The 21808-nt window shown below is 45.6% G+C and overlaps 1 protein-coding gene across 3 annotated transcripts in view; it reads right to left on the bottom strand.

Annotated features, from left to right (window-relative positions):
• Positions 1-21808, bottom strand: part of LOC117355139 (casein kinase II subunit alpha) — a 247635-nt gene that overhangs the window by 223145 nt on the left and 2682 nt on the right. The gene's annotated exons all lie outside the window — the stretch shown is intronic.

Below are 21808 nucleotides of genomic sequence, written 5' to 3'. Positions count from 1 at the left end.
ATGCTTCTGCACAGTAGCAGAAGGTCCTTTTATAACGTCCCAACATCCACTACAGCTGCAAAAATAAAGGCATGCAAGCATAATGCCATAGAATGGCACGTCGCTACCCTGTACGTCTGAGGAGTTTCTCATCTTTTTTCAAATTCTTAATTTATGTATTCATCATTTTTTTCTAACTGAAAGGAAAAAAAGCAGAACACATTGAGAGCCCCGGGCTTTAGTCTTCTAAGCTTGGGTTCCAGAACAATGCAGTCAACTAAGGGCCAGATGCATAGAACGCGTGACACAGCGTTAGAAAACAGCAGGTCACAGGGATTCTAAATTACTAAGCGATGCTCATCACTAACAGCATGCAGATTATACGCATGCTGTTAGTATTGAGTATCTGCGGCAGAAGACGACGAACGTGCCTGGTACCTGCACACAAGAGCTGAGAGACAGGCACAGTTCTATGCGCATAAGCCCCAAACAGGCTGTGGCCTCGGGAACTCCAAACAAGCAGTACATAGTAGTGCTGCCTGATTCAGGAAAAAAAATTTCAATTCGATTCAGCCTATTTGAATCAATTTTTCGATTCGATTTTCCTGCCCAATTGGGTGGTTTTTTCCAAACATCCTGGTGGGTTTATTTTATAGCCTCTTCACCCCCTTCGCCTTCTCCTACCCACACTGGTCCTGTGGTGTAAACAAAATAAACAAACAAAAAATACATTTCCTCTCTCTCTGTTAAATCCTAGCTCACGTTCGCGGTCCAATACCAGCTCTGGAAGGATACACATTTAAAATCTGACATATTGTAATCACAAAACAGGAAATAAAACTATTTTTCCTACCTTTTCTTGTCTGGTTATTTTTCAAATCATGTTGGTCCCATGTTGGTCTGGTTGTCTTCTGATCAGGCTCTCCTTCTTTCTCCGTAATAACCATCCATCTCCCATCTCTGTCCTCCCCTTCTGTTTCCCTTTCCTCCCCCGGAGGTCTGGCATATTTCCTTTTGTTCAACACCATCCCCCCGCAGCTGCTGCAATGGACCCAACCATCCACAGATCCACCATCTCTCCTTTTCTCAACTACCCTTTCATCCAGCATCTCTCTTCCGTGTCCTTGTCCCTATTCTACTCTCCAGTACTGTCCCCCTTGTGTCCATTCCTATGCTCCCTCCATGCCCAGCATCTTATCTCTCCCCATATCCAGCTTCTTCTTTCTCTCTTCCTTACCTCCTGTATCCCCCCTTCCCCAGGTACAGGCTTTCTCCTATCTCTCCACCATCCTGCACCCTGCCCACCTACTTTTGAGCAGTATCTGTCCCTCTTGTACCCTTCCCCTTGTGGTCTTGCATTTCTCTCTCCCTCTCTCCATTATTCCAGCACTTCTCCTCTGCCTTCCTCCCCCTCTTTTTGGTTTGGTCTCTCTCTTCCCTTCACTCCAGGTCTGGCATCTCCCCTCCCTTCTCTTACTCCTTTCTCCTCCTCCCTCTGCACAGGCCTGCCTCCCCACCGTGAAGGCCTACCCCCCTCCCCCGCCGTGAAGGCACTCTTCCTCCTCCTCCCCACCGTAAAGGCCTGCTTCCCCCACAAGCCTCCATGTTCACCCAGCTTCCCCACTCTTACTTTAAGCAGTTAATACAGCAGCCTGCAGGATCGCTGGTACTATAGCGATCCCTGCAGCTGCTCTTCGTCCTTAGTGGCACGTTCCATCTGCCGCGATCCTGCCCCTGATGTCAGAGCAGGGGCAGGACCGTAACTGAGAGAATGTGCTGCTGAGGACAACGGGCAACTGCAGGGATCTCTATAGTACCAGCAATCCTGCAGGCTGCCAAATTAGCTGCTTAAGGTAAGAACGGGGAATCTGGGGGAACATGCAGGCTTTCTGACTGACCCTCCCCTCTCAAGCAGGAGGAGCAATGGACGGCCAGCAAGAGGCAGCACTGCCACTCCTGCTTTAGGAATCAAATCAAAAATCTCCAGTCTTACTTAAATGAAATAAAGACTTGGATGACCGTAAACAAGTTACAGTTAAATGAATCCAAGACAGAACTTCTCTGGATCCACGTCCTTGTCCTGGGCCACAAAACACCCTTACACCCAAAGACAACGTCCGCAGCCTAGGAGTAACTCTTGATTCTAATTTATCAATGACAGATCACGTATCCAAACTAGTATCATCCTCCTTCTACTACCTCCGCCAGCTAAAAACCATACGTGCCTACTTCTCAGAACCTGAATTCGCCCAACTATTCTACGCTTTTGTTCTATCCCGCGTAGACTATTGTAACACTCTACTAGTGGGCCTGCCTAACAAAACTCTCTCCCACCTCCAAAGAGTGCAAAACGCTGCAATCCGCCTTCTGAAAAACCTAGGCATCTGCAACCATGTTACCCCTGCATTAGCTTCCATGCACTGGCTGCCCATTCAAAACACTGCATCTTCAAGGCCCTGGTCCTCGCTTTCAAAACCTTCCATGAAACGATTCCGTACTACATGAAAACTAAACTAAAAAATCTACTTCCCAAAGCGACCACTGAGGTCCCAAGGAGAAAAATGACTGACCATACCTTCTGGCCACTCCCTCAAAACTGAAACCGCCCGCAAACGCTCCAACTCACATTTCATACCCAAACTTTGGCACACAATCCCTCCATCTGTCAGATCACTAGATGGACTCTGGAACTTCAGGAAGGCTGTGAAAACCTTCCTCTTTACTAACCCAGCGCCTTAAAGTCATTCACCCTGAAATGTCACCCAGTCAATGCACCTACGCCACCTAACTTCACCAGATGCTACTTAGTGCATATGTTTTATTGTCATGTCTATATTGTAATTTATGTAAACTATGTCATCTCTGCTCTGTCTGGATTATTATGGATGTACTTTGTAACCCGTTCTGGGCTCCTTTGGGAGGATGGGCTAAAAAATTGAATAAATAAATAAAAGGAAGGCACAGGGGAAGGGTCGGTCATTGAATCGGGAGGCCAATTTTTTTTTAATTGAATCGATTCACCTGATTCAAATTGGTGAATCAATTCGAATCGTGAATCAGGCAGTAAATAGGGCAAAAAAAACAACAAAAACCTTCCTAAAGTTGCAGCTGAAGCCTCTGCTATGGCAGTAGTTATGAAATTTTTTTTGTTTGAATTGCATGCCAAATTTGGATGCAGCTGTTACATGCAGGACTCACACACGGCCACATATCTTACAAACTTACAGCCTTAAATTCAAGCAAACTGCTCCAATAAGTAGTACCTCATTCTATGACAGTTCCAGACCTGCTGGAAAATGTTGCGCACTAAAATGGTAGGAATTCCTCACTGTGCATTATATGCAATGCTCATTTTAATACTAATGACCTCCTTATAATGCAATTGCATAGGATTCTCGGTGGCTGCTATGACAAATGGCAAAAACCGCACTTTTGTACAAAGGAGGCTGACACAACTTGCACGCTAGAGTGCCTACATTACAACCAATTTACATGAATTCTATGGACAGTCTGCCTATGGCTTTTCATTGTTCTTTGAATGTACATACTTAAACATTCCCTTTCATGGAGAATCCAGGATTTAATATCTTAAGAAACATGATGGCATATAAAGGCCAAAAAGCCCACCCAGTTTGCCCATCTGAAGTAACCATTATATCTTCCTCTCTCTAAGACAGTGGTTCTTAACCCTTTCAGGACCATAAGGATCGTAGGCCAATTTTTGTGGTTTTGACGACATTTTTATGGTAAAAAGGGCTTGCAGATGCCAAAAAATTGATTTTTTTTGTGAAATATCATTTTTATTTAAAAAAAATCACACTTCTGGCTTATGGACAGTGTGGCAAGTGAATCTTCTCGTCAATCTAGCAACGACGCTAATGAATGAATGTCGGAACCAGTTTGTTTACATAAAGGCAGTATCATATGGAATCCGTACATATCAAATTTAGAACTGTAGACTATCCCAATCAAAATTTATAGGATTTTAAAGTTATGGGACAAATATGTCCCTTGGTCCTGAAAGGGTTAACCTGGGTTTGACCGAACCCCAGGGGTACGGTGAGTCAGTCTCGTGGGTTCGGCGGAGGTCAAAACACACCTCCGACTCATATAGCGCTTCGGTCACGTTCAATCATCTATCAGTTATTCAGTGATTTTGATCAAGACTGATCGTGTACTCGGTTTCTTGATCTATCAATCAATTCCTGATCAAAATTTGTGATTTAACTGATAGATGATTGAATGTGACCGAAGCGCTTATGATTCGTGATGATACGCCCCGCTTGTCCATAATTGGCTGCAGATGATCACGCAACATCGCTTGGCCTATCTGTGCTGCAGGGGATTTGATGCGCACAGTAGTCGAATTGTAACTGTTGTGATGGTACGTTGTGTGATACCTATCTTAATATTTTAATCCCTTACTATGTCGAGCAAAATACGAAAGTAGTCGGACGAATATGTACAATATGGATTCACATGTATAACGGAACGTGATAGGAGTCAGCGTCCTAATTGCATGATTTGCAATGCCAAGTTGAGTAATTCTAGTCTAGCTCCGGCAAAACTAAGGGAACACTTCCTTAAGCTGCATGGAGATGGAAAATACAAGAACACAACGCTCGCTGAATTCAAGGTGAAGAGAGCAAGATTCGATGAAAAGGCTACTCTGCCTGTTCTCGGCTTTGTACCCATCAACAAACCGATCCTCACAGCATTGTACGAAGTTGCTTACCTGATCGCAAAGCAGGGCAAACCAAACACCATTGGTGAAACACTCATAAAACCAGCTGTGTTGAAGTTGGCAAATATCATGCTGGGAAAAGCGGCTGAAGTTCAGTTATCTGAAATTCCTCTTTCAAATGACATCATCAGCAACAGAATAGAGGACATGAGCAAAGACATCTTGGCTCAAGTAGTTGCAGATCTGATTTCAAGCCCGGCAAAATTCAGCCTTCAACTCGACGAGACCACAGACGTTTCCAATCTAAGCCAGCTTGCAGTATTCGTGCGCTATGTGAAAGACGACGTGATAAAGGAAGATTTTTTATTTTGTAAGCCTCTTACAACAACAACTAAGGCAACTGATGTGAAGAAACTTGTGGATGACTTCTTCAAAGACAACAATCTTTCGTGGGATATGGTTTCTGCAGTTTGTTCGGACGGAGCTTCAGCCATGCTCGGAAGAAAGTCCAGTTTTGGTGCGCTAGTGAATGCTGATGCACCACACATCATTGTTACGCATTGCATTCTGCACAGGGAGGGAGAAAGAAGTTGAGGGAGGGAATGAAACGTGATGCAAGGGATTGGAGGGAGGAAGAGATGCCAGGGCATGGAGGGAAGGAGGAAAGTATGCCAGACCAAGGGAAAAGGAAGGGGGAAAGGAAGGAGGAGATGACAGAGCATGGAGGGGAGGGAGAGATGGAAGAAAAGGAAAGGAGTGAGATGCCAGAGAATCAGGGAAGGGAAGATACCAGACTGTGGGGTGCGAAGGAAAGAAAGAAGAGAGAGATGCCAGAACATAGGGTACGGGGTGGTGACAGAGAGAGAAAAATGGAGAGGTGGCAGAGCTGAAATCAATCATGTACAAAGGAGAAGAGAAGGGGCACAGGATAGACAGTTTATTGAAGGAGCATGAAAAGAGGGAAGATGCCATATGGAACGGGGAGAAGGCGGACAGTGGATGGAAGGGGCTGATGCTGCATGGAAGACAGAGCGGACAGATGCTGGCTAGAAAGAAGAGTGAAGACAAGATGATTAAAGCAGAAACAACAAAAGGTAGAAAAAAAAATTTTGTTGCTTTACGTAGAATCAAGTAGTATTGTATCTATTGATTAAAGTTTATAAATAGGAAATGGAAATAAGGCAGTTTTTTGGGACTAAACTCTTTCCTCAGGTCAGGACAGGATACCATAACAGCAGGGGTGCCCAAATGGTCGAGCGCAATCGACCAGTAGATCGCAAAGGCAATGTGAGTCGATCGCGTTGCCTTGGCAGTCTTTTTCTTCCTGCCTCCCTGAGCCAGGCCAGGCGCGTACAAGTAGCGGACTCACAAGACTTCACTTCCGATGTAAATTCTGACGTCAGAGAGGAAGTTCGGGGCTAGCCAATCGCTGCCTGGCTGGCCTGGAACTTCCTCTCCGACGTTAGAATTGACATCAGAGGTGAAGTCTTGTGAGTCCGGCGCTTGTACATTCCTGGCCTGGCTAGTGGAAGCAGGGAGAAATCGGCATGGTGGCTTAGGGGGTAGGGAAAGAATCGGGGAAGTGGAGAAATTGGCGCGATGGCTTGGGGGGGCAGGGGGAGAGAGAAAGAAAGAGAGACAGAAAGAAAAGGGGAGGGGCAGAAAGAAAAAAATACTGGATTTATAGTCAGAAGAAGGAAGTGCAAACAGAGACTCATGAAATCACCAGACAAAAAAAGGTAGGAAAAATGATTTTATTTTCAGTTTAGTGATCAAAATGTGTCTGTTTTGAGAATTTATATCTGCTGTCTATATTTTGCCCTATGGCCCCCTTTTACTAAACCGCAATAGCGGTTTTTAGCGCAGGGAGCCTATGAGCATCAAGAGCAGCACAGGGCATTCAGTGCATCTCCCTGCTCTAAAAACCGCTATTGTGATTTAGTAAAAAGGGAGGGGGAAATATTTGTCTATTTTTGTATAGTTGTTCCTGAGGTGACATTGCATAGAATTGTCTGCCTTGACCTCTTTGAAAACCCGTGGAATATAAATGATAATTAACATTTTCTCTGCGTACAGTGTGCTTTGTGTTTTTTAAAAAATTTTATTGTTGGTAGATCGTTTTGACTTGGTCATTTTAAAAGTAGCTCGCAAGCCCCTGCTGTAGAACCATTTCTTGTATGACTGGATGAGCTATATTTATCTTTTTTTTTTAGTTGTTTAAATTCATCCTATATAATAAAAGACTAAGCGCACATGCGCACTTAGGATTTCGTGTTCCCTGCCGCTGTGGTGTGTGATCCGTGGCAGCCAACCCAGCGGCAGGGAACATTCTGGCCACTCCCCTCCTCCCGCCCTCACTCACCATGGAAGCCAGGCAAGTTCTCTCCCTGCCCGCGTCCTCAGCAGGGAACACAACTCCCGCCCTAACTCGCCGCTACCGCCGCCACTGATCCTCCTGTAAAAAGCAGACCGGCTTTAGCGAACTTCGCAGGCTGCTCTCCAACCTCGGTAGCATGTTCCCTCTGACGCACGGGATTGCGTCAGAGGGAACGTGCTACCGAGTTGGAGAGCGGCCTGCGAGGTTTACTAAAGCCGGCCACCATCGCAGGCTGCTCTTTACAGGAGGATCAACCACCACGGGGATTGTGAGAAGAGCCGCCGGTACTTTGAAACTTTAAAAAAAACCTTCAGTCGCAGCAGGCCAGCCCGCAGGAAGGGGGAGGGGCCGAACGGAGCAGGCCAGATCACGGTAAGAGAAGAGAATGGGGGGTGGGGGAAAAAGCACAGTTACTTACCGTAACAGGTGTTATCCAGGGACAGCAGGCAGATATTCTTAACGTATGGGTGACGTCACCGACGGAGCCCCGGCACGGACACTTTTAACTAGAAAGACCAAGTGGCAGCTTTACATATGTCCTCCATAGGAGTAGATCGGAGGAAAGCAACCGAAGCTGCCATCGCGGTCCCGCCGGAAGAGGAAGCATCGCAGGGCCGGGACCGCCAAGAGGAACCAGCAGGACACCGGTAGGAGCTTCTACATGATTGGGGGGGGGTCGGGAGGCTGTGGGGGTGCGAGCGGTCCTTCAGGGTGGGGGTGCGGGTGGGAGTGCGTGCGAGCGGTCCTTCGGGGTGGGGGTGCGAGCGGTCCTGCGGGGGGGGGGGGGAAGCGGGCGTTGGGGGGGGAACTATGTAAAATAAATTTGTACAACGCGCTCACGCGTATAACGCGCAAGATTATGCACGGTTTGTAAAATCGTGTATAACGCACGCGTTATATGCGTGAAAATACGGTAAAGCCCAAGAGACTGTGGTGGGAAATTTGAAGGTTGAATTTGAGGATACAAAAAGTTCCCTAGAAAATATCCATCAAGAACTGAAAGTTTCTAAACAGATTAGAGAAGTATTAATTAAGGATAACACCAATTTGAGAAGGAAGCTGGAATCCTTAGAAAGTTCCTCCAGAAATAATAAATTTTCCGAAGGTTGCAACAACAAGAGATATAGTGAAATTTTGGAAATTTCTGAAGATATGTTGCCACCACTCACACAAGCTTACTATTTACCTATCAAAAGAGATAAACAACAACGATTACAAGAAAGGAACCAGTAACCACTTAATGTTACAGCAATACTGGAACTTTCCGATATAGAAATGACTACCCCGGTGACACTTTTGATTACTGTGCCCTTAACACCAGATAAAAACTGGTTGCTTAGGCTTTTCTTTAAAAATAGACCAAAAAAATGTAAGGGACTTAAAATATTGATTTTCCCGGATCTGGCTCGAGATACTCAAAAAAGGAGACGCAAATTTCTTCTTTTAAAACAAGGGGTTATAGCTTTGGGAGCGATCTTTTTTCTTCGACATCCATGTAAATGTGTGAAACAATATCGTATGAAAAAATATGTTTTCTTTGACCAAAGCCAGCTGACAACATTCTTGTCTACAGCGCCTCAGGCTTAAGGGAAATTATGAGGGCAAATTGATTATTTGTTATCCTGTCTCAGTCTAAAGGGTCTGTTTCTTCTTTGTATAGCAATTTAGTTTGTTAATGTTTCTTTAATTTTCCGCTATGTATACCTTGAATCTCCATATGTGGACTTGAGCTGAAGTTAAGCCATAATGATTTTCTTATTATTGTTGCCTGATATGTTTGAATGAATATTTTATTACCTTACTGGCTTATCTTTATCTTTCTGTACAAGTGATACTCGATTTGTAAACTTGAAAATGATAAATAAATCAAAAACAATAAACAGGCAAATCTGAGATTGCAATTTGCTTACCCTCCAGACGCTGAGAGGGAAACAACCGGCTCTCGGAAAAGGATAACGACCCATCCCAGCAACAGCAGAAACTCCACCACCTGAGTGCTCTCCAGGAGCGACTTCGCTGGAATCAACCAGTTGTCCAGGTAGGGATGGACTAGAATGCCCTCTTTTCGCAACGCCACCACGAAGACCACTATCATCTTGGTGAACGTCCGCGGAGCCTTGGCTAGACCATATGGAAGAGCACAGAACTGATAGTGTTGCCCCAAGATCGCAAAGCGCAGGAAGTGATGATGGGTGCCCCGAATAGGAATGTGTAAGTAGGCCTCGGTCAGATCTAGAGAGGTCAGAAACTCCCTCAGCTGAACTGCCATAATCACAGACCGCAGAGTTTCCTTGCGGAAGGAAGGCACATGAAGAGCCCTGTTGACCCCTTTTAAATCCAGGATGGGTCGAAAGGTCCCTTCCTTCTTGGGCACCACAAAGTAAATCGAGTACCAACCTATGCCCCACTCCTGTGCAGAAACTGGAACCACCACGCAGAGATCCAACAATCTTTGAAGGATCTGGCGAAAGGCCTGCTGCTTCCATGCCACCTGCGAGGGAGAAGCAAGAAAACGGTCTGACAAAGAACAGGAAAAACTCCAGAGCATAGCCGTCCAGTATCACCTCCAAAACACACTGATCGGAAGTGATGTCTGCCCATTTCAGATAAAAGTCTTACAGCCGGGCGTTCACCGGAACCAAGACGGGCACCGGCAAGGAGTCATTGGGCAGGATGGGTGGCAGGAGACCTGGCGGGGGCACTACCCGCACCCCGGCGGGCCCCATGAAAGGACTACATGCGCTAGAAGAACCTGTCTCTAGAGAGCCCAGAAGACTGAAAAGAGGCAGACCCTCGCCCAGGCTGGAAACGGCTGAAATCACACCCAGGAGCAACGCCACCTCAAGACAGTGGCTGAGGCCTATCTTCAGGCAAACGAGGCACTTTAGAGTCAGTGAGAGTCTGAACCAACCTCTCCAGGTCCTCACCAAACAAGAAAGATCCCTTAAAAGGAAACATTGCCATATACGTCAAAGAGGGAATTGAATCTACTGGAGAACATGCCACAACAGACGGATGTTAGATTCTCTATGGGTCAAAATTCCAGGAACAAATGGACTGGAAATGAAGATCGGCATCTACTACCAACCCCCCAAGGCAGTCCGAAGAAATTGATGGAGAAATGACAGATGAGATTAAACACAATTGCAAGGGGGACAACACAGTTATCTTGGTTGACATCAACTATCCGGGGATAGACTGGAACCTAGGCACCTCCAGCTACGCTAAGGAGACCAAGTATCTGGATGCTGTAGGCAATTGCTTCCTGAAATAACTTGTCAAGGAAATACAAGAGGAAATGCAATTCTGGACTTAATTCTAAATGGACTGCGAGGACCGGCACAAGGTGTAGAAGGGACGCTGGGCAACAGTGATTACAACATGATCCGCTTGGACCTGGTCCAGAACAACGGCAATGGCACTGAACTTCTAAAAAGCGAATTACGAAGGGATGATACTCATGGTGGGGAAGAAGATTAAGAAGAGGATAAGCACTGTAAAAATGTTACAGCAAGCTTGGTCCCTTTTTAAAGACAGTCTCCGAGACACAAAATCTATATATCCCGCATATCAACAAGGAATCCAAGAGGAAAAAGAACAAGGAACCGGCGTGGCTCACTGTAGAGGTGAAAGAAGCGATCAGAGGTAAGAAAACTTTGTTTAAGGAATGGAAAAGTTCAAAAACAGACAAAAACTGGAATAAGCACAAACATCAACGCAGGTGCCATAAGGTGGTAAAAGTGGCCAAAAGAGACGAGGGAAAAATAGCCAAGAAGACAAAAAACTTCAAGCCATTCTTTCGATATATTAAGGGGAAACGACTCGCGAAGAAAGCGGTGGGACCGTTGGATGACCATGGAATAAAGGGTGTGCTAAACGAGAACAAAGCAATCGCTGACAAACTGAACACATTTTTTGCGTATGTATTTACCAAAGAGGATATACACAGCATACAGGAACCCATCAGGATATATGCTGGAAACAATGAAGGGAAACTGACAGGGTTGATGGTCAGTCTAGAAGAGTTATGCAGGCAGATTGATAGGCTTAAGAGCGATAAATCCCCGGGACCAGATGGCATCCATCCAAGGATCATCAAGGAACTGAAAGGGACTAAAGCTGAACTGCTTCAACTAATAGCCAATCTGTCGATCAAATCGGGAAAGATTCCGGAAGACTGGAAGGTGGCGAATGATATGCCAATCTTCAAAAGAGGTTTGAGGGGAGATCCGGGAAACTATAGACTGGTGAGTCTGACCTCAGTACCGGGAAAGATGGTAGAGACACTGATAAAGGACCACATCATCGATCACCTTGACGGACACGGTCTGATGAGGACCAGCCAGCACGGTTTCAGCAAAGGCAGGTCTTGTTTGACAAACTTGATGCACTTCTTCGAGGGAGTAAACAGGCAGATAGACAAGGGCGACCCGGTCGACATTGTATATCTGGATTTTCAGAAGGCATTTGACAAGGTTACACATGAATGACTACTTTGGAAAATTGCAAGCCATGGAATCGAGGGTGAAATACTCACATGGATTAAAAACTGGCTGGATGAAATTCCATCATAAATATTTTCAGGAAATGGCGGGAGTTGAATTTTGCGGAACTTGCCCGGAAGTGGACACTGGATCTACAGGTCCCTATCACACCTGAAATGATTCGTCAAGGGATACGCCTGGGTGTCAAGTATAATTTTCAAACAACGGAAAAGGAACAAAATTACAAATTTTTTTTAAGAGCTTATTGCGTGCCGAATCGAGCTTACAAGATGAAGATTTGTGGAAGTGATCATTGTATCAAGTGTTTTCAGGCACATGCTACCTTGGGACACATGTTTTGGACTTGTCCTCACATTTCTACATTTTGGATGCAACTTATGTAGCAGGCCTTTGGAATTGTGTTTGGCGATTACATCCTAACTTTCTTTTTACTTTGAATGCACGACTCCATCCTTTAAGGCCTGACTGTAAGGTTTTTCTTCGCAGGGCTATTATGCTGGGATGGAAGAGTATCTTGGCCTGCTGGATTTCATCACACCTGCCTACACTCTCTCAATGGAGATCCTTCATGATACAGCAGGCCCTCTTGGAGCACAGAGATATTCTTGATTTGGACTCTCGTTTAGGTCATCTTTTCGTACAATGTTGGACTCCCTTTTATGCTACTTTGACTCCATATCTTAAAGAAAAATTTGGTATAGTTGATAGCTAGATTGTTTTTATCTTCCTTTATATTACTGCTGCTGCTGCTGCTCCTGGAGTGGGAGGGGGGAGGGAAGGTGGTGGGGGTTCTAGAGGTTTAGACGGGTTGTTGGTTATTGTTTACCTGGAGTTTAATACCCTTTTTTTCTTGACTGTACTGTTACTATTGTGAAATTCAATAAATATGATTTAAACATAAAACTGGCTTGGAGCATTGAGTGGGGGTAAATAGACAATATTCGGACTGGAAGAGCATCACCAGTGGAGTGCCGCAGGGCTCAGTGCTTGGACCTGTACTCTTCAACTTCTTTATAAAAGATCTGGACATTGGTACAATGAGAGAGGTGATTAAATTTGTGGACGATATGAATTTATTCAGAGTAGTGAAGACACAGGGGAATTGCAAAGATCTGCAATGTGACAATCAAGCTCGAGAAATGGGCATCGACATGGCAGATGAGATTCAACATGGATAAATGTAAAGTGATACATGTCTGTAACAAAAATCTCATGCACGAATACAGGATGTCTGGGGCAGTATTTGGAGAGACCTCCCAGAAAAGAGACTTGGGAGTTCTGATCGACAAGTCGATGAAGCCGTCTGCGCAATGCATGGTGGCGGCGAAAAGGGCGAACAGAATGCTAGGAATGATTAAGAAGGGGATCACGAACAGATCGGAGAAGGTTATTATGCCGCTGTACCGGGCCATGTTGCACCCTCACCTGGAGTACTGCACCAAGCACTGGTTGCCATACATGAAGGACACAGTACTACTCGAAAGGGTCCAGAGAAGAGCAACTAAAATGGTTAAGGGGCTGGAGGAGTTGCCGTACAGTGAGAGATTGGAGAAACTGGGCCACTTCTCACTTGAAAAGAGGAGATAGAGGGGACATGATCGAAACATTCAAAATACTGAAGGGAATATACTTAGCAAATAAAGACAGATTGTTCACCCTCTCCAAGGTAGGGAGAACGAGGGCACTCTCTAAAGTTGAAAGGGGATAGATTCCATATAAACATAAGGAAGTTCTTCACCCAGAGAGTGGTAGAAAACTAGAATGCTCTTCCGTAGTCTATTATAGGAGAAAACACCCTTCAGGGATTCAAGACAAAGTTGGACAAGTTCCTGCTAAACTGGAACATACGAAGGTGAGGCTGGACTCATTTAGAGCACTGTTCTTTGACCTGGAGGCCGCTGCATGACCGGACTGCTGGGCACGATAGACCACTGGTCTGACCCAGCAGCGGTAATTCTTATGTTCTTAGCTTTGGGCGCATAATCCGCCGACCAAACACAAAGCCACAAGGTACGGGGCGGGCTGCCACGGAAAACGCCGATTTGGTAGAAGCTCGCAAGAGGTTATACACGGTATCTGAAAGATAAGGAGCACCCAATCCAATCTTTGCCACCTCGTGCTTGAACAATTCTCAATCCTCAGATTTACTGTCAAGCACATGCTCGGCCTAGCAGAAACATGCCCGAACCACTAGTCCACCACACATCGTTGCCTGGACCACCAGAGCTGTCACATCAAAACTCTGTTCAAAGAGGGACTCTAACTTACGCTCCTCCGGGTCCTTGAAGGCCACACCGCCTTCAACAGGCACGGTATGCCTCTTAGAGATGGCCAAGACCACCGCATCCACTACAGGCGACTTCAGAGTCTCCCTATCCCCTTCAGGAATGGGACACAGACGGGCCATAGAGCGCGTACAGGCGGGCCATGGAGCGCGCAAATGAAAGGGAGCTTCTGGCACCTGCCATTGAGTGAGCATAATATTCCGAATATCCTGATGCATAGGAAAAGAGCGGGAAGCAGAACGGATCCCCTTAAGCAAGGGGTCCACCGTACGCAGGGGCTCCGACACGGTGTCCTCAAAGTGCAAAACCGAGGAGACCTGAAGAATTAGCTCATGAAGCTCGTACCACTAAAAAATGCGCACCACAGACGCATCTTCGCCAGCTGGGAGGTGCTCGAACCCCTCGCTAGCGGAATCCAACCCAAGAGGATCCTGGAAATCTCCCAAAGGGTCCAGGTCCTCCTCAATTACATCCTGCTCCTCTGTGCAAAAATCCTCACCCCAAGAGACCCTCGGGCGTTTGGATGAGAGAAGAGTAGAGGGGAGCAAAACTGTCGCTGTGTGGGACAGCACCAGGGAAGACGTTGAGGGCAACCCCCTCCGAGACCCCCGGAGTGGACACGGAACCTCATGTTGCCAGCACATAAGCTTTACAAAGTGCCAACACAAATTTAGGGGGAAGACCCCTGGCGACCCTAAGGACTCCCTGCCACAGCAGTGGACCTTGCCGTATCTTTCCCCTGTATTTCAAGAACAGGGGGAAGGTCACCTGAATTAACTGAGAGGACAGAGAAGGTTCCCACCGAAATTGGATCCAAACCCGCCAAAATTGGAGCTCCTGCGGCCTGCTGCATCTGAAAAGCCTGGGACTTTGCTGACGCTGAGGCCGAGGAACTGACCAATGCAAAAAGGGAATCCCCAGCCGCTCCAGCGTCAAGGGAATCTTTTTCTCCCTGACCGTCGGTAGCTGGGGAACCCTCCTTGTGGGTGTCAGGGGAAACCCAGGTTTCCCCGCGATCCAAAGCCGACTTGCGAGGCACCATCAGCAGAGCACCCTGGCCATCAGCATCCGCTGCCGACGAAGCTGCCCCACTGCTCTGGCCTGCACACTTACACAGGCCAGCTGCAAGTACCTCAAGTCTGGAGCACAATGACTTTAAAAGTGCTCATTGTGCCGGAAAAAGCTCTAGCTGACAGAAAAAGTGCCGGTTAGTTGAGAAAAACAGGCAGTTTTACAGGGAAATGAGCCATGCAGACCGGCAAACCTCAGAATTTTTTATTTTAAGTCAGAAGAGACTGCACGGCTCTCCAAGCTGAAAGGCTGACCAACCAGGGGGCCAGGCCACCTGCTGAGGCACCTCTATAAAAATATGGGGAGGTGGAGGAAGGTAGGGGGAGGAACCCAGCATGAGACCCACCAGGTTAACACCACCGAGGTTGGACGGATCCCTAAACAGGACCCGTCCAAGCACTATCCGGAACAAAGGGGAACCAAGAAGTCCAAAACAAAGTTCCAACAGTGCTAAGAGGGGAGCCGAAAAGCCTTACTACCTGCTATGGAGACTGAGATAGACTGGATTTGTAGGGGGGAAGCTATACTGATATACAAGTTTGGGAGAGTGTGGCGCAGAGGTTAAAGCTACAGCCTCAGCGCCCTGAGGTTGTGGGTTCAAACTCCATGCTGCTCCTTGTGACCCTGGGCAAGTCACTTAATCCTCCCATTGTCCCAGGTACATTAGATAGAATGTGAGCCCACTGGGAGAGATAGAGAAAAATGCTTGAGTACCAGATTAAATTCATGTGAACCGTTCTAAGCTCCCCTGGGAGAACAGTAGAGAAAACTGTGGCTCAGGGTGACTAAAGTAGGGAAAATCCTGTTATAAATCCTGTGTTTTAGGGTAGCACTGATAGAACCTGCATTTTTGTTTAAAATACTGTGTTTTAGGTGGTATAGAGCCTATATTTCTGACTCACTAGTTTTTAGCCATTGTGTCTGATTAGGTGGAGAAGGGAGGGGCTCTGTTTTACTTCTAAGGTTAATTGCATTATCTTTGGGACATTGCTGAAACAAGGCTGCCCTGTGAACTTCTAAAAGCTAAGTTACTCAGCATTTCATATTCTGCTCTTTTCACTGGTTTTCAGCATTATATCTGCTTAATTTCTCTTCTCCTCCCTGTTTCTTACTAAAAAAAATATAAAAAAGCACAAAAAAATAAATCCTTCTCTTTCCTCTGTTAAATCTTATTTCCTCTTCCTGCATTTTTGTTTAAAATACTGTGTTTTAGGTGGTATAGAGCCTATATTTCTGGTGCCTGTGGCTCAGGGTGACTAAAGTAGGGAAAATCCTGTTATAAATCCTGTGTTTTAGGGTAGCACTGATAGAACCTGCATGTTTGTTTAAAATACTGTGTTTTAGGTGGTATAGAGCCTATATTTCTGGTCACTTCACAACCAATCAAGTCACTTCACAACCAATCAAGATGACCTTTATTCTATGCAATCACTGTGGTGCTTTAATTCCAAGACATTTGGAGGCTTAAGGCTTGCCCCATCTGTCTTCAACCTGCCAGTATTAAGGAGGAGCTCGGCAAACTTAAACAGGAATTGAATACAATTAAAGCAGCTTCCATCACTCCACAAAATCATACCAACTTACCACCTCTACCTCAAAGAATAAAACAGCCCAGGAATAAATGGGTCACAGTAGGCTCAGGAAGACTGCGACATGTAACACAGAAACATCCACCTTCACTAATATTACCTCTACAGAATTCCTTCGCTCCACTAGTGCACTGCGATACTCAGGAAAACAGAAGGGAGGTGGGACTTGAACCAATGAAGGAAACTCAAGAGAACAAGAGCACCCCAAGTACAAATAAAAAAGCCAAAAACAGAAAACTATTACTGTTGGGGGATTCCATCATCAGAGGCATTAACCTTGGAACACAGGGCGAGGAGACCAAAATAGTGAAATGTCTTTCAGGATCCTCAGCTACCAGGAGTTCCAGGCAAATACTGACTATAATTAAGGAAGAAACTAAGGATTTTAACACTGATGTTGTTATCCATCTGGGAACAAATGACCTGGCCAACAACTCCACACTTGCAGCACAGAAAGCTTTTCGGGAGCTTGGTGAGGGCGTGAAACCTTTTGTAAAGACTTTAGCTTTTTCTGAAATACTGCCTGCATATGGAAAAGGAGAGCAAAGAATGAAAAACACAGAGGACTTTAATAGATGGCTCAGAGCCTGGTGTCATCAAGAAGGCTTCAGGTACATAGGAGGATGGGGAAATAAATGGAAGGACAAGAAGCTATATTGCACTGATGGGCTACATATTACTACAGCAGGAAAAAGAAACCTTGCAGAGAAATTTAGACAATATTTTTCCAGGCATTTAAACTAGAAGGTGGGGGTGGTGTATGTACGAAGGACAATTATAGAGACCACCCCGGCAAAAGAAAAGATGTGATAGTAGTAAAGGCTGCAACATAAGCAATATCAGCAACTCATTTCTTAGTATTGCAACGGAAAGTGAAACGACACAAAAATCCATACGAAAAAGGAGATTATTGCTGAAAAATAGCTGGAAAGCGATGACCACAAATGCTCGCAGTCTAAGCAACAAAGTTCATGATCTGCAAGCCCTGATATTAGAGGCAGATCTAGATATTGTTGCTATCACAGAGACATGGTTCAGTGAATCACATGGATGGGATGCAAACATACCGGGATATAATCTTTTTAGGAAGGACAGAGATGGTCATAAAGGTGGAGGAGTAGCTCTCTATGTAAAGATCAATATCCAAGCGACCGAAATGCAAGGGACCTGGGGAGAGGAAGAAGCGATATGGATTGCTCTGAAAAGAGAAGATGGAACTTCTATCTACATGGGTGTAGTCTACAGACCTCCGACTCAATCGCAGCAAATTGATAAGGATCTGATTGTGGATATCAAAAAGTTTGGAAGGAAAGAGGAGGTTCTGCTGTTGGGAGATTTCAACCTGCCGGATGCGGACTGGAATGTTCCGTCTGCGGAATCGGAAAGAAGTATGGAGATTGTGGATGCCTTTCAAGAGGCTCTGCTCAGACAAATGGTGACGGAACCCACAAGGGAAAAAGCGATATTGGATCTGGTCCTAACAAATGGAGAGAGTATCTCTAATGTTCGAGTGGGTGCTCACCTGGGTAGTAGCGATCATCAAACGGTTTGGTTTGATATAACGGCTAAAGTGGAGAGCGGCCGCACGATACTTAAAGTCCTAGATTTCAAACGTACGGACTTTAATGCAATGGGAAAGTACCTGAAGAAAGAGCTGTTAGGATGGGAGGACATAAGAGAAGTGGAAAGACAGTGGTCTAAGCTGAAAGGAGTGATAAAAATGGCTACGGACCTTTATGTGAAGAAAATCAATAAAAACAAGAGAAAAAGGAAGCCGATATGGTTCTCCAACCTAGTGGCTGAGAAAATAAAGGCGAAAGAGTTGGCGTTCATGAAATATAAAAAAACCCAAGAAGAGGAGAGCAGAAAGGACTATAGGGTGAAACTGAAAGAAGCCAAGAGAGAGATACGTTTGGCGAAGGCACAGGCGGAAGAACAAATGGCTAAAAATGTAAAACAGGGAATAAAAATTTTTTCAGATATATTAGTGAAAGGAGGAAGATAAAAAATGGAATTGCTAGGCTAAAAGATGCTGGGAACAAATATGTGGAGAGTGATGAGGAGAAAGCAAATGTGCTAAACAAATACTTCTGTTCTGTGTTCACAGAAGAAAATCCTGGAGAAGGACCGAGATTGTCTGGCAAAGTTACACGAGAAAATGGAGTAGATTCTGCGCCGTTCACGGAGGAGGGTGTTTATGAGCAACTTGAAAAACTGAAGGTGGACAAAGCGATGGGACCAGACGGGATCCATCCCAGGATACTAAGGGAGCTCAGAGAGGTTCTGGCGAGTCCTATTAAAGACTTGTTCAACAAATCTCTGGAGACGGGAGTGATTCCTGGGGATTGGAGGAGAGCAGATGTGGTCCCTATTCATAAAAGTGGTCACAGGGATGAAGCAGGAAACTACAGGCCGGTGAGCCTCACTTCAGTTGTTGGAAAAATAATGGAAGTGTTGCTGAAAGAAAGGATAGTGTATTTCCTTGAATCTAATGGGTTACAGGATCCGAGGCAACATGGCTTTACAAAAGGTAAATCGTGCCAAACGAACCTGATTTAATTTTTTGATTGGGTGACCAGAGAGCTGAATCGAGGACATATGCTAGATGTAATTTACTTGGATTTCAGCAAAGCCTTTGATACAGTTCCTCATAGGAGGCTGTTGAACAAACTTGAAGGGCTGAAGTTAGGACCCAAAGTGGTGAACTGGGTCAGAAACTGGCTGTCGGACAGACGCCAGAGGGTGGTGGTTAATGGAAGTCGCTCGAAGGAAGGAAAGGTGACTAGTGGAGTCCCTCAGGGTTCGGTGCTGGGGCCAATCCTGTTCAATATGTATGTAAGTGACATTGCTGAAGGGTTAGAAGGAAAAGTGTGCCTTTTTGCAGATGATACCAAGATTTGTAACAGAGTAGACACCGAAGAGGGAGTGGAAAATATGAAAAAGGATCTGCAAAAGTTAGAGGAATGGTCTAATGCCTGGCAACTAAAATTCAATGCAAAGAAATGCAGAGTAATGCATTTGGGGATTAATAATAGGAAGGAACCGTATATGCTGGGAGGAGAGAAGCTGATATGCACGGACGGGGAGAGGGACCTTGTGGTGATAGTGTCCGAAGATCTAAAGGCGAAAAAACAGTGTGACAAGGCAGTGGCTGCTGCCAGAAGGATTCTGGGCTGTATAAAGAGAGGCGTAGTCAGTAGAAGGAAGAAGGTGTTGATGCCCCTGTACAGGTCATTGGTGAGACCCCACTTGGAGTATTGTGTTCAGTTTTGGAGATCGTATCTGGCGAAAGACGTAAGAAGACTTGAGGCGGTCCAGAGGAGGGCGACGAAAATGATAGGAGGCTTGCGCCAGAAGACGTATGAGGAGAGACTGGAAGCCCTGAATATGTATACCCTAGAGCACAGGTGTCAAAGTCGGTCCTCAAGGGCCACAATCCAGTCGGGTTTTCAGGATTTCCCCAATGAACATGTATTGAAAGCAGTGCATGCAAATAGATCTCAGGCATATTCATTGGGGAAATCCTGAAAACCCGACTGGATTCCGGCCCTCGAGGAGGGACTTTGACACCCCTGCCCTAGAGGAAAGGAGAGACAGGGGAGATATGATTCAGACGTTCAAATACTTAAAGGGTATTAACGTAGAACAAAATCTTTTCCAGAGAAAGGAAAATGGTAAAACCAGAGGACATAATTTGAGGTTGAGGGGTGGTAGATTCAGGGGCAATGTTAGGAAATTCTACTTTACGGAGAGGGTGGTGGATGCCTGGAATGCGCTCCCGAGAGAGGTTGTAGAGAGTAAAGCTGTGACTGAGTTCAAAGAAGCGTGGGATGAATACAGAAGATTTAGAATCAGAAAATAATATTAAAGATTGAACTAGGCCAGTTACTGGGCAGACTTGTACGGTCTGTGTCTGTGCATAGCCGTTTGGAGGAGGATGGGCAGGGGAGGGCTTCAATGGCTGGGAGGGTGTAGATGGGCTGGAGTAAGTCTTAACAGAGATTTCGGCAGTTGGAACCCAAGCACAGTACCGGGTAAAGCTTTGGATTCTCGCCCAGAAATAGCTAAGAAGAAAAAAAAAAAAAATTTAAATTGAATCAGGTTGGGCAGACTGGATGGACCATTCGGGTCTTTATCTGCCGTCATCTACTATGTTATGTTACTATGTTACTATGAATAAAAATAAAATAAATCTCCACCTGCTGGTAGCAGTGAGGTATATATCCCATTCGTAAGAATATAAAAGTCTACCAAGTGATACAGAAATGTTTGTTTGTTAGGCTGAGGAGGGTCCACAGCCTGGCTAATGGAATTACCAGCCATGCCGAGACCCAAAAGCAATGAAGGCTGCCCTGCCAAGGTAGCTGAGCATTGGTGCTGCTCGATTCAGAAAAAAAATTGATTTGCTTCAGCCTATTGAATCGATTTTTCGATTCGATTTTCCTGCCCAATTGGGTGGGGGTTTTTTTTTTTTTTTAAACATCCTGGTGGGTTTATTTTATAGCCTCTTTACCCCTTTTATAGCCTCTTCACCTCCTTTGCCTTCTCCTAACCACACTGGCGTTGTGGTGTAAACAAAACAGACTTTTCCTCTCTCTGTTAAATCCTAGCTCACGTTCGCAGTCTAAAACCAGCTCTGGCAGAATACACTTTTCAAATCTGACATATTGTAATCACAAAACAGAAAATAAAATTATTTTTTCTACTTTTTGTTGTCTGGTCATTATTCAAACCTTGTTGGTCCCAGGCTCTGGTTGTCTTCTGATAACTTACTTGCCAGGGTCTCCTTCTTTCTTTTTTCTCTGTGCTAACCATCAATCTTCTATCTCTGTCCTCCCCTTCCGTTTCCTTTCCCTCCCCTGGAGATCTGGCATTTTTCCTTTTTTTCATCTCCATCCACAGATCCACCTTTTCTCAACTACCCTTTCATCCAGCATCTCTCCCTCCTTCCCCACGACCCTAGGGTCCACCATCTCTCCCTTTCTGTTCCTTTCATCCCTAAATCCCATTGTCCACCATATCTCTCCCTCTCCTGTTTTTAGATCCATTATTTATTCCCCCCAAAGTCCAGCATATGCACGTCTCTTTGACCCCCCCCTTCCTGTACTTCTATACCAAGGTCCCCTCCCCTGAAGGTCTGCACCCCCACCCCTGAAGGCCTGTGTGTTCCCCCTGGCCTCCCGGCATCAATTTACCTAATTTCAGCATAGGTCTTCGGAGCTGTTTCCTCTGCCGCAATCCTGCCAGAGGGGCGGGACCGCGGCAGAGAGAAGACAGCTCCGAAGACCTATGGCTGCTTGCAAAGATTGCTAGCACCA

Source organism: Geotrypetes seraphini, chromosome 2, assembly GCF_902459505.1.
Source record: "Geotrypetes seraphini chromosome 2, aGeoSer1.1, whole genome shotgun sequence".
NCBI classification, from domain to species: Eukaryota; Metazoa; Chordata; class Amphibia; order Gymnophiona; family Dermophiidae; genus Geotrypetes; species Geotrypetes seraphini.
This window is presented reverse-complemented; position numbering and strand designations above follow the sequence as displayed.